Here is a 13,291-nt window from a genome sequence, read left to right on the forward strand (position 1 = left end):
GCATTCTTCTCATGGCTCCTACATTCAGAATGCTTTTGTTATCCCTGGGAGTAATTTGACTTGAAAGGAATGGTTTTACTTGACTGATGAAGAGAAGCCCTTTCAACACAGGGCCATTCCGCACTCGTTCAAAATTGCACAATGGTTGCAAATTGAAATCACTACTGTTTTGCTGTTATGCACAATGTCGTTGACAATCTGTAACACTCCTGAAACCGATCCGCAAAAAGTGCTTCATTGTAGCGCTTTCAGGAAAATCCCAAAAAGTGGATTCACCCTCTGGAAAGTGCTACACTCTTGCAACCAATCTGCAACACTAGCGGGAAAGTTCTGTGCGTTACCATTGTTGCGGTTTCTGCAAAGTCCCTCCCCCTAGCTCTCTCCTCTGATCTTCCGGCGAAGCGATCGCCATTTTTTTTTCTCGGAGCGAGCGGAGATCAACGCACCGGCGAGCCTTCGTTTACCCAGCGAGGCTTCCCTGGCTGCAGTCCCTCCCCAGAGCTGTTTTAAGTCACCAAGCCCCAAGCAACACACAGCCCCATTTGCTGGTTTATTTTCCCTTTATTTTTCACTCTATTTTTGGCCGAAAATCGCGCCCGTGCGTGGGGGGGGGGGTTATTTTTTTATCACTCAGGGGGAGCGTGGCAACGCTGAAACGGAAGCTCAAACACCACCTGCTAGCTAGATGGGTCTCTCCGTTGCAACGAATCAACGCAGATTCATTGCAACGTGTGTGTGTTTTTAAAAAACCTTCCTTAAAGGGAAAGGGGCTTTTTGGGAGCATGATAACGGCTGCCCATTGGCTGCTTGACGGCCAGGGGCGGGACAAAGCTCGGCAATATTGCTTCCTGGCTAGCGATTTTTGCCGAGACTGGAAACCTGTGGGAAACGATAGAAACGCAATTGGATTCCACTACAAAGGCAGGTATGCATAACGACGAATTCCACTATTTAAAATGGAATTTTTTCGTTCCGCAACCAATTTGCTACATAGATCCTGGTGCGGAATGGCCCACAATGAGGCAAGGGAGCCAGACGCTTTCAGGGTTTCTAATTTCCTTCCTCAGTAGTGTATATGAACAGCCATGCATTGATCTCTGGCTCAGAGCCCTTGAAGAATGTGCCTGGACATCTGGAACCATTTCTGACTTCAGTAATAGATCAGAACTATAGCACCTTGACCTAGGTTAGTCTCAGTGAGGGCCCTCTTAGATGAGAGCAGGGAAAGGTTCCTGTTGGCAGCAGAGTAATGGATTTAAACTGTGTAAAACAATATCAGCTAGCTAGGAAAAAACGTTTTCACAGTCTGAATAGTTCAGCAGTGGGATCGACTGTCTACGGGGGACCTCACTGACAGTCTAGACAGATCCTTATCCTGGATGCTTTAGGCTGATTCTGTACCTGGCTGGGTGTTGGACTAGATGGCCTGTATGGCCTCTTCCAACTCTATGATCCTAAAGCATACTCCTCCAATGGTATACATGATGCAATTTAAATTAATTCCACAGCATTTACTATTTGTGTAGTTATCCAGTGATGGAAAGAAAATGATATAAAAGCAATGAGGCACTATTAATTAGAAAATGTATTTTCCACTAGGGTTGGGGTCCTTTGGCGCGCGAAGCGGTTGGTCTCTCCCGGTGCAGCCAGCGCTGCGCCACGGCGGGGGGCGGGGGGAGATGTGGCATGGGTGTCAGCGCACCGGTGGGAGAGAGTGGCCACTGAGACAGAAAAATTTTGAATTTGCAGACAAGCCAGGAAGACTTTTGGCATATAGACTGAAGAAGGAATCAGCTAAAAAGACCATCGCATTGGTGAGAATTGGGAACCAAGAGTATCACACAGAGGAAAAAATACAGCAATCTTTTCTTGACTATTTTAAAGGATTATATGAGACCCCCAAAACAACAGATGTGGGAATAAAAGAGTATCTTTAGGAAGCTTCAATAGAAAAATTCACACATTAGGAACTGTTAAATAAGAGAATCACAATTCAAGAAATAAAAGAAGCCATATCATCTTTGAAATTGGGCAAAGCACCAGGATCAGATGGATTAACAGCAGAATTCTATAAGCAACTGAAACATGAAGTGACCCTCCCTTTACAATGTATAATGAATGAAATCATTGAAGGGGAAGCCAGAATGTATCCAGAATCCTGGCGACAAGCATATATTTCATTAATCCCCCAAAAAAGGAGTGGACATAAAATTGCCACAATTTTATTGAACGTAGATTATAAAATATTTACAAAATTATTAGCTAAATGACACATGAAGTGTGCAGTTTATTTCATTCATGAAGACCAAACAGGATTCATACAAGGAAGACAAATGAAAGACAACATTCGTTTTGCCTTGAATGCCCTAGAACTGTCAAGATCAAATTAAAAAGAGGCAGCTCTTCTATTCTTAGAGCCTGAAAAGGCCATTGATAATGTTAGATGGAATTTCCTGTTTATCTGCACTTGAACAAATAGAATATGGTACCAATTTTATTAAATGGATGCAAAAATATACTTTAAACAAGAAGCAAGAATCTTGATCAACAGAATGGTAATGGAAGAAAAAAACATCACGGTTGGAAAAGGAACAAGGCAAGGCTGCCCGCTAGCCCCAATTTTATTTAATATGGTATTGGAAATATTGGCTAATAAAATAAGGGCAGATGAAAAAATATCAGGAATCAAAGTTGATGAACAGATATATAAGATCAGAAGCTACGCAGATAATGTATTATTAACATTAAATAACCCTGAAGACTCTGTACCAAGAGTGATGGATCAGCTGGAAGAGTTTGGTCAAGTTTCTGGCTATAAAATGAATAGAGCCAAAACAAAGATCTTCCTACGTATAGATGATGAGCAAAAATGGCTGAAATGCATGAAATCACGGGCTGTGATGTTAACCCAGAAAAAATCAGATACCCGGTCATCCATCTTGACAAAGATCTTAAGAAACTATTTCAAAATAACTACATTAAGACATGGGGACATATAAAGGAGGAGCTGATGAGATGGTCAAAACAAAATTTGTCCTGGTCAGCAAGAATAACAGCAATAAAAATGACTGTTACCTAAAATCAATTTTTTATTCAAATCCTTAGCCATGGACATCAAGGATAAAACACTTCAAAACTGGCAGAAAGAAATAAACCAATTTATCTGGAATTATAAGAGGCCCATAGTTGCTTTCAGGGTACTAAAAGGTAAAGGTAAAGGTATCCCCTGTGCAAGCACCGAGTCATGTCTGACCCTTGGGGTGATGCCCTCTAGCGTTTTCATGGCAGACTCAATACGGGGTGGTTTGCCAGTGCCTTCCCCAGTCATTACCGTTTACCCCCCAGCAAGCTGGATATTCATTTTACCGACCTCGGAAGGATGGAAGGCTGAGTCAACCTTGAGCTGGCTGCTGGAATTGAACTCCCAGTCTCATGGACAGAGCTTCAGACTGCATGTCTGCTGCCTTACCACTCTGCACCACAAGAGGCTCTTTCAGGGTACTACAGGATGATAAATCAAGAGGAGGTTTAGGAGTACCCAATTTAAAACTGTATCAACATGCGGCAGCTCAGAATGGATCATCGACCCTCTAAAAAGAGACCTGGTGCTGGAGAATCTTAATCTTAAGCAAGGTCTGTATGATCTGTTATGGCCAGCTGAACATTTGAAACCCAAGAAAGAAACACATTTTATAAGAGCAGCTCTAATGAAAATTTGGAAGAGGTACAAAGAGAGAATAAGCCCTCAAACCTCTATTCTGAAATCACCAGTAGAGGCATATACTGAACAGAATAAACAACAAAGACTGGGACCATTAAGATATCTGGACCTATTATCACCTCAAGGGTTAATAAAAGATTATTCTCAGATGCAACTAGAACATAAAGAACTTGACTTGACTGGCTCACACAGACAGCTAATTTCAAGATTTAAATTAGAAGTGAGAAGATCAAGAAGCCAACCTGTAACTGCATGGAATTTGAAATGCTAGTAAAAATGAATAAACCTCACTTGTTATGCCAAATCTATAAACATCTGTCAAAATTAGAAACCGGGGGAGAACAGATAAAACACTGCATGATTAAGTGGATGCAAAATTTTAGGCAAAAAATTATTTTAGAGGAATGGGAGGAACTTCGGAGAAAAAACATCAAACTGACAAAATGTCAATCCTTGAGAAAAGGGTGGTTCAAAATGCTTTTCAGGTGGCCTGTATGGCCCCTTCCAACTCTATGATTCTATGGTATATTACCCCCAAAGTTCTAGGTAAGAGGTCACCTAATGGGGATAATGGGGATAAGAGAGCCTCTTGTGGCGCAGAGTGGTAAGGCAGCCGTCTGAAAGCTTTGCCCATGAGGCTGGGAGTTCAATCCCAGCAGCCGGCTCAAGGTTGACTCAGCCTTCCAACCTTCCGAGGTCGGTAAAATGAGTACCCAGCTTGCTGGGGGGTAAATGGTAATGACTGGGGAAGGCACCGGCAAACCACCCCGTATTGAGTCTGCCATGAAAACGCTAGAGGGCGTCACCCCAAGGGTCAGTCATGACTCGGTGCTTGCACAGGGGATACCTTTACCTTTACCTTTAATGGGGATAACAGGTGCTGGAGATATAAAAAGGCAACAGGTTCTTTCAATCATATGTGGTGGACGTGTGAAAAGATCCCAAAGTTTTAGTGTAAAATATATGGGCTCATGCAGGAAATTATGGTGTATGTTTCCTATGTATGCTAAACATAGATATTTGTTTGTTTGTTTGTTTGTTTATTTTTATATACTGCCTTCCCCCAAAGGCTCAGGCAGGTTTACAGGGAACAGGGATCAGATACAGATAACATGAGATAACACAAGAGACAACAGCAATCACACTATTACAGATGAGACTGTATTTGAAAATTGACCTATTTCCCTCTCCTCTCCTGCACTGTATACTGCACAACAACCCCTTCATTCCCCACCCTTTAAATGAAATAAATAAAATTATATATTTTTAAAAATCCTCCATCTTTGTGTGGTAGTAAAGAAGAGGCATTATCCCCCATATCTTGGAATGCACATGGAAGCTTCTACCCAGAATAAAACTTGGTTGGTCTTAAAGGTGCCCCTTTGTTCTCCTGCTTGAGACTAACACAACTGCCCACCTGAATCTATCGGAAAAGAATGACATCGGAAAAGAGCCCATGAAAACCTATTAAATTTTGCCTAAAAGAGAAAAATGAAACAAAAATTTGAAACGCATTTAAAGTTATATCAAAAATAGTTTTTAGTATTGGTAATATTATGGTGGGAGGGGCTCATGGAAGTCCTGATGCAGCTCTGAGTAAATCTCCCTCACCAGTCTTACTGACCCCAGAAACAGAGACAAAACTGACAGATTCCAGTGCTCTCTCCCTTTGGCCTCAATTGCGGCTAGCAACCAACAATCTAAAGACTTGCTCCAATGAGAAAACTTCTCAAGAGGAAAGAAGATGGATGGGCACCCTATTGAACAAGATAAAGAACCAGAATTTCCTGGGCTGGGCTGTTCCTCTCACATTCCACATGCCAGCAGGATTATCTCACCTTGGACTGTCCTCTCCTCTGATTTCAGGTGTTTTCAGCAGGAGGATGTGAGTTGGACAAAGAAATCCAGCAGTTAAAAGAAATGGTCTTGATGAGTCAGTGGGAGGCATTCTCCCCATCCCATCCACTTCCATTGCTTAAGGTAAAGGTAAAGGTATCCCCTGTGCAAGCACCGAGTCATGTCTGACCCTTGGGGTGACGCCCTCCAGCGTTTTCATGGCAGACTCAATACGGGGTGGTTTGCCAGTGCCTTCCCCAGTCATTACCGTTTACCCCCCAGCAAGCTGGGTACTCATTTTACCGACTTCGGAAGGATGGAAGGCTGAGTCAAGGGGAAATGAGAGTCAGGCTCATCGAAAGAACTCTAAAGACTGCTTCCGCCAGCAGAAGCCTTCTAAGGCTGGCAGAAGCCTTCACATTTTGCTTAGTAGATTTCACACTCAGCCAAGATTTCACACTCAGCCAAGCTCTACGGGGGCCTGCCCTTGGGCTTGATCCGAAAATTACAGCTGGTTCAAAATGCAGCTGCTAGGGTCCTCACAGGAACACCTTGGAGGGCCCATATCCAGCCAGTGCTGAGGCAGCTGCATTGTGCCAGTTGCTGCCTGGATTTGGTTCAAGCTTTTGGTATTAACATTTAAGGCCCTTTGCCATCTAGGACCCGCATATCTGAGGGACCACCTTTCACCCTATGCCCCCCGCAGGGCCTTACTCTCTGTGGGTTCTAATTTGCTGGTCATTCCTGGTCCCAGGGAAGCGCTCCTGGCCTCAACTAGGGCCAGGGCCTTTTCAGTCCTGGCCATTCCACCACCTGCTGGAATGAGCTCCCAGAGGAGCTGCAGGCCCTGTGAGAGCATTTGGCATTCCAAAGGGCCTGCAAAATAGAGCTCTTCCAGCAGGTCCATGGTTGAGGCTGGCACAACAAGGAAGATCTGTATGGCCCCCCTTTCAGGATTAAATGAGGTGTATGGTGGCTTTGGGTTTCATCTACCTCCCTCTTTCCACCTCCCTTCATGACTGGGTTCAGTGAGGACGACTACTTGCCCCTTGGATCCCTGTCCATCCTGGTTGCTCAAATCGGACGACCAGTGGATAGGAGGCCCCTTGAGGGAGATTGTCAACCTCTCCTAACATCTGGAGAGTTTCCGAAGGGGCTCAAGGAAGCAGTGGTACGCCCTTTACTGAAAAAGCCATCATTGGACCCGTGGAACCCCGCCTGTTACCGCCCATTTTCGCACTTGGCGTTCCTGGGTAAGGTGATAGAGCGGGCCTCGGTGGACCAACTCCTAGGTTTCTTGGATGAAACTTCGGCCCTCGACCCATACCAGTCTGGCTTCCGCCCTGGCCATGGGGTGAAGGCCGTGCTGGTCGCCCTCATGGATGATATCCGGCGCCAGCGGATTGGGGCGGCTCCGCCATTCTCGTGCTTCTAGACCTGTCAGCCGCATTTGATGTGGTCGACCATGAGTTATTGGTACACCACCTCGGCGGAGCTGGAATAAGGGAGACTGCGCTTCAATGGCTGGTCTCCTTTCTCCAGACGCAGAGGGTTGCGATAGGGGAGAGTATGTCGAGCCCTTGTGAGCTCCCTTGTGGGGTTCTGCAGGGGGCGATACTCTCCCCCACACTTTTTAACATCTATATGCGCCCTCTAGCCAAGCTGGTCTGGGGCTATGGGCTGGGATGCCACCAATATGCGGATGACACCTAGCTCTACTTCCTAATAGACGGACGGCCGGACTCCACCCCGGATACATTTGCCAGCTGTTTGGAAGTGGTAGCTGGATGGCTCAGGCAGAGTCGCCTGAAACTCAACCCCTCCAAGACGGGGTTCTGCCCAGTCCTGTGGCTGGGCAGAAGAGGGCAGGACCAGGAAGCGCGCCGCCCATGCCTGAATGGGGTGCAATTAACACCTGCACCAGTTGCCAGGAATTTGGGGGTGACATTTGATGCCTCCCTCTCTATGGAGGCTCAGGTCACCAATGTAGCTCGGATGGCATTTTTCCATCTTCGCCAAGCCCGGCTACTAGCGCCCTACCTGTCCTCGGAACACCTGGCCACAGTGATCCATGCAATGGTCACTTCCAGATTAGACTTCTGTAACTCGCTCTACACGAGCTTTCCCTTGTCTTTGACTCGGAAGTTACAGCTGGTCCAAAATGCGGCTGCCAGGGTCCTCACTAGAACACCTTTGAGGGCCCACATTCAGCCGGTGCTTCGTCATCTGCACTGGTTACCAGTCTGTTTCCGAATCAGATTCAAGGTATTGGTATTGACCTTTAAGGCTATACGCGGCCTGGGTCCCGTCTACCTGCGGGACCGCTTGGTTGTTTATGCCCCCTGCAGGGCACTCCGCTCTGCGGGTATTAATTTACTGGTTGTCCCGGGCCCACGGGATGTTCGCCTGGCCTCGACCCAGGCCAGGGCCTTTTCAGTCCTGGCCCCAACCTGGTGGAATGAGCTCCCAGAAGAGCTAAGGTCCCTGCGGGATCTACCAGCTTTCTGCAGGGCCTGTAGGATGGAGCTCTTCCGCCAGGCATATGGTTGAGGCCAGGGCAGCTCTCCCACTAATCCATCAGAGGATCCCCTCCAATATTGAGATCTCTAACATCGAGATCATTGTTAGATCTATTGTATTGGTGCCACCCTCTTCTGAATATTATTCTCCCCACAAGGCTGAACTTGGGGGGAAGTCATAGAATCATAGAATCATAGAATCATAGAATTGGAAGGGGCCATACAGGCCATCTAGTCCAACTCCCTGCTCAACGCAGGATCAGCCCTAACCATCCTAAAGCATCCAGGAAAAGTGTGAATCCAACCTTTGCTTGAAGACTGCCAGTGAGGGGGAGTTCACCACCTCCTTAGGCAGCCTATTCCACTGCTGAACTACTCTAACTGTGAAATTTTTCCCCCTGATATCTAGCCTACCGGGGAGGGCGGTATATAAGTATGATAAATAAATAAATAAATAAATATATCGTTGTACTTGAAGTTTAAACCCATTACTGCGTGTCCTCTCCTCTGCAGCCAACGGAAACAGCATCCTGCCCTCCAAGTGACAATCTTTCAAATACTTAAAGAGGGCTATCATGTCCCCTCTCAACCTCCTTTTCTCCAGGCTGAACATTCCCAAGTCCCTCAACCTATCTTCATAGGGCTTGGTCCCATGGCCCCAGATTATCTTCGTCGCTCTCCTCTGTACCCTTTCAATTTTATCTACGTCCTTCTTGAAGTGAGGGCTCCAGAACTGCACACAGTACTCCAGGTGTGGTCTGACCAGTGCCATATACAATGGGACTATGACATCTTGTGATTTTGATGTGATGCCCCTGTTGATACAGCCCAAAATGGCATTCGCCTTTTTTACCGCTGCATCACACTGCCTGCTCATGTTTAGTTTACAATCCACAAGTACCCCAAGGTCTCGTTCAAACACAGTGTTACCTAGAAGCGTATCCCCCATCCAGTAGACATGCTTTTCATTTTTCTGACCCAGATGCAGAACTTTACACTTATCTTTATTAAATTGCATCTTGTTCTCATTTGCCCATTTTTCCATTGTGTTCAGATCTCGTTGAACTCTGTCTCTATCTTCCAGAGTATTTGCCAGTCCTCCCAATTTGGTGTCATCTGCAAACTTGATGAGTAGTCCCTCCACCCCCTCATCTAGATCATTAATAAATATGTTAAAAAGTACCGGGCCAAGCACCGAGCCCTGAGGTACCCCGCTACTCACCTCTCTCCAGTCTGATGAAACACCATTGACAACAACTCTTTGAGTGCGGTTCTCTAACCAATTCCCTGTCCACTTAACTATCTGAAAATCCAGATTGCAGTCCTTCAACGTATCCATCAGAACATCATGGGGAACCTTGTAAAAAGCTTTACTAAAATCCAAGTAAATGACATCAACGGAATTTCCACAATCCAGCAAACCTGTCACTTGGTCAAAAAATGAAACCAGGTCGGTCTGGCAGGACCTGTTGGAGACAAATCCATGCTGACTTCCTTGGATCACCAAATTGTCCTCCAGATGTTTGCAGATCGCCCCCTTTAATATCTGCTCCATTATCTTTCCCACAACAGAGGTCAGCCTCAGTGGTCTGTAGTTTCCCGGATCATCCTTCCTCCCTTTTTTGAAGATCGGAATAACGTTTGCTCTCTTCCAGACCTCCAGGACATCTCCAGTCCTTAAAGAGGTCCCAAAGATGATGGACAAGGGCTGTGCAAGTTCTCTGGAAAGTTCTTTGAGCACTCTTGGGTGCATTTCATCCGGCCCAGGGGATTTGAACTCATCCAGTGCAGCTAAATGCCTGTCAACCTCTCTATCCATGTTAACCTGCCACCCAGACACTATCCTTTGGCTACTGCCATCTCTAAAGGTAAAGGTAAAGGTATCCCCTGTGCAAGCACCGAGTCACGTCTGACCCTTGGGGTGACGCCCTCTAGCGTTTTCATGGCAGACTCAATACGGGGTGGTTTGCCAGTGCCTTCCCCAGTCATTACCGTTTACCCCCCAGCAAGCTGGGTACTCATTTTACCGACCTCGGAAGGATGGAAGGCTGAGTCAACCTTGAGCCGGCTGCTGGGATTGAACTCCCAACCTCATGGGCAAAGCTTTCAGGCGGCTGCCTTACCACTCTGCGCCACAAGAGGCTCTTACTGCCATCTCTAGATGTGCCTAAACACTTTGACCTGTGGGAAAAAATAGATGTAAAATAGGCACTAAGCCTTTCTGCTTTCTCTGCATCTTCCGTTAGAGATTGTCCATCCGCACCCAACAGTGGGCCTATTGCCTCCTTTACTTTATGTTCCAGCTCTTCCTTCTTATTGCCCATGCTTCGGGCATTAGTATAAAGACATCTGAATTCTTTTACTTTTGGTTCCCTATGAGCTGGCCTTGCCGGTTAGGCTGCCCCCGATCGTTCTCCTTCCTTACACTCCCTATGTTGATCGTCTCCTTATCCTTGTGGCTTCAGTTTAAAGCTCTCCTGATGAATCTCCCCAGGTTCCTACCAAACACATTCTTCCCCAGTTTCGATAAGTGCAGTCCATCAGGTGTTAGTAGGCCTTCCTCAAGAAAGCCTATCCCATGGTCCCAGAAACCAAATCTCTCCTGCCGGCACCAACTACACAGGGTAACTAAGTCGGGTAACTAAGATCAGAAATGTGACCACCGTCGCTTATATGTTATATGTAACTTGTTGATGTTAATTGTGGTTTTTATAGGGATTTTATTGTGTTTTAACTGTTTATGTTGTAACCTATTTGGAGAAGGGCGGTCTAAAAATTAAATAATAATAATAATAATAATAATAATAATAATAATAATAATAATAATAATAATAATAATAATAATAATAATAATAATAATATGTTCTGTACTGGGAAAAGGGATACTGTACTGTTTTTCTTCTCTTCTTTTTTGTATTGTGATTATTGGATTGTTTTATTTTTGTCTGGGGTTTTAATGGGGTTTTATCAGGTTTTTATTCAGACTGATGTAACCTGCCATGAGCCATCTGGGAGTTGTGGGTAATAAATTGAAATATAATAATAAGCATAATAACGGCACAAGGGCAAAATGAAGACAAATCCATAAAAATATGAAAAACTAGAATTAAAGCCCATTGTAGCAGATATGATAAGCACTAGAAGGAGGAGAGGGGGGAACAGCAAAGAGAGATGTAAAAAGGTAGAGAGTGATTAAGATAAAGAATAAGGGGAAGGGTTGGGAAGAGGAAGGGGAGGAGTTGTCCAGTCTGTAAGGGCATGGGGTTGTCATGTGTGTTGTGTGGGAGATTATGGTGGCATGGTGGCAAATGAGGCCGTGGGTGTGGAGAGATGGGTGTCAAGAACCTGAGGTGTGGAATGTTCATTGATTGATGGAGAGGACTGACCTTTGGGAATTGTGGCATAGTGGTTACAGATGAGCTTCCAGAGCCATGTCTTCAGATATGTGAAGGGCAAATCAGACTGGGGACTCTTCTTAGGGGGGGATTTCATGGCAACCAATTCCTCCCAGTTCTGTAGCTCTTCTGTCTCCATTTTTTTTTACTGTTGATATAACAGTACTGTTGATTTTGGGCTGTACAGGGGCATCACATCAAAATCACAAGATGTCATAGTCCCATTGTATACGGCACTGGTCAGACCACACCTGGAGTACTGTGTGCAGTTCTGGAGGCCTCACTTCAAGAAGGACGTCGATAAAATTGAAAGGGTACAGAGGAGAGCGATGAAGATGATCTGGGGCCAAGGGACCAAGCCCTATGAAGATAGGTTGAGGGACTTGGGAATGTTCAGTCTGGAGAAAAGGAGGTTGAGAGGGGACATGATAGCCCTCTTTAAGTATTTGAAAGGTTGTCACGTGGAGGAGGGCAGGATGCTGTTTGTGTTGGCTGCAGAGGAGAGGACACGCAGTAATGGGTTTAAACTTCAAGTACAACGATATAGGCTAGATATCAGGAAAAAGTTTTTCACAGTCAGAGTAGTTCAGCAGTGGAATAGGCTGCCTAAGGAGGTGGTGAGCTCCCCCTCACTGGAAGTCTTCAAGCAAAGGTTGGATACACACTTTTCTTGGATGCTTTAGGATGCTTAGGGCTAATCCTGCGTTGAGCAGGGGGTGGACTAGATGGCCTGTATGGCCCCTTCCAACTCTATGATTCTATGATTCTATGATTCTATGAATGTTATGTGCCTACATGCTTCTTTCACAGTTGCCCCTTAGAAGAAGAAGAGCTGGATTTTTGTACCCTGCTGTTTACTACCAAAAGGAATCACAAAGCAGTTTACAAACACCTATTCCATTCATCTCCCTACAACAGACAACCTGTGAGTTATGAGGGGCTCTGGCATGAGAAGTCTGGGGTCCATTCTGCACAACTTAAATATAGCAGAAGTCTTACCTTTGATAAACGCTACAAATCCAAGGTTCCGCATGACGTCGCACACAATCTGCAACACTCCTGCAACACTCCCGCAAAAAGCGCTTCATTGTAGCACTTTTCGGAGAATCGGGAAAAGTGGATTCCCCCTGAAAAAACCGCTACACTTCTGCGCACAAGCTGCAACAAACCAGCGAAAGACATGTGCGTTCTCAATGTAGAGGTAGAAAGAAAGTCCCTCCCCCACTCTTGCCCCAAACTTCTGGAGAAGCGATCAACATTTTTTTCCCCTTAGACCTGCGAAAGCAATGAACGAGCGAGGCTTCTCTGGCTAAAGTCCCTCCACAGAAGTGATTTAAAGTAAAACAAAGCTCCCAAGTTCCCAAGCACAACACAGCCCCCTATTCAGTGCTGCCTGTAATTTTGGCCACAAATCATGCCCATGGGGGAGGGGGTTCTACTCGCCAGCTCCTACACCTGCAAAAAGGTCTTTCTGATGCAATGATTGAACACAGATTCGTTGCAACGGGTGTCTTTGGTTTTTTAAAAAAACAGTTCTTAAAGGGAAAGGGGCTTTTCGGGAGCATGAACACAACAGCCCATTCGCTGTTCTGTTTGATTGATGGCCGGGGGAGGGAAAAAGCACAGAAAAAAATTGCATCCTTTGTTGCGATTCCAGCGAGACTGGAAACCTGTGGGGAATGAATAAAATGCTACTGGGACTTCTATATTCCACGCAAAAAAAGGTATGCGGAATGACAAAATTCCACTGTTTTATATAGTGTTTCTGCATTCTGTGAACAATTGGTAACACTGGTCCTTGTGCGGAATGGCCCTGGGAA

The sequence above is a fragment of the Paroedura picta genome, chromosome 7 (genome assembly GCF_049243985.1).
Source record: "Paroedura picta isolate Pp20150507F chromosome 7, Ppicta_v3.0, whole genome shotgun sequence".
Classification (NCBI taxonomy): domain Eukaryota; kingdom Metazoa; phylum Chordata; class Lepidosauria; order Squamata; family Gekkonidae; genus Paroedura; species Paroedura picta.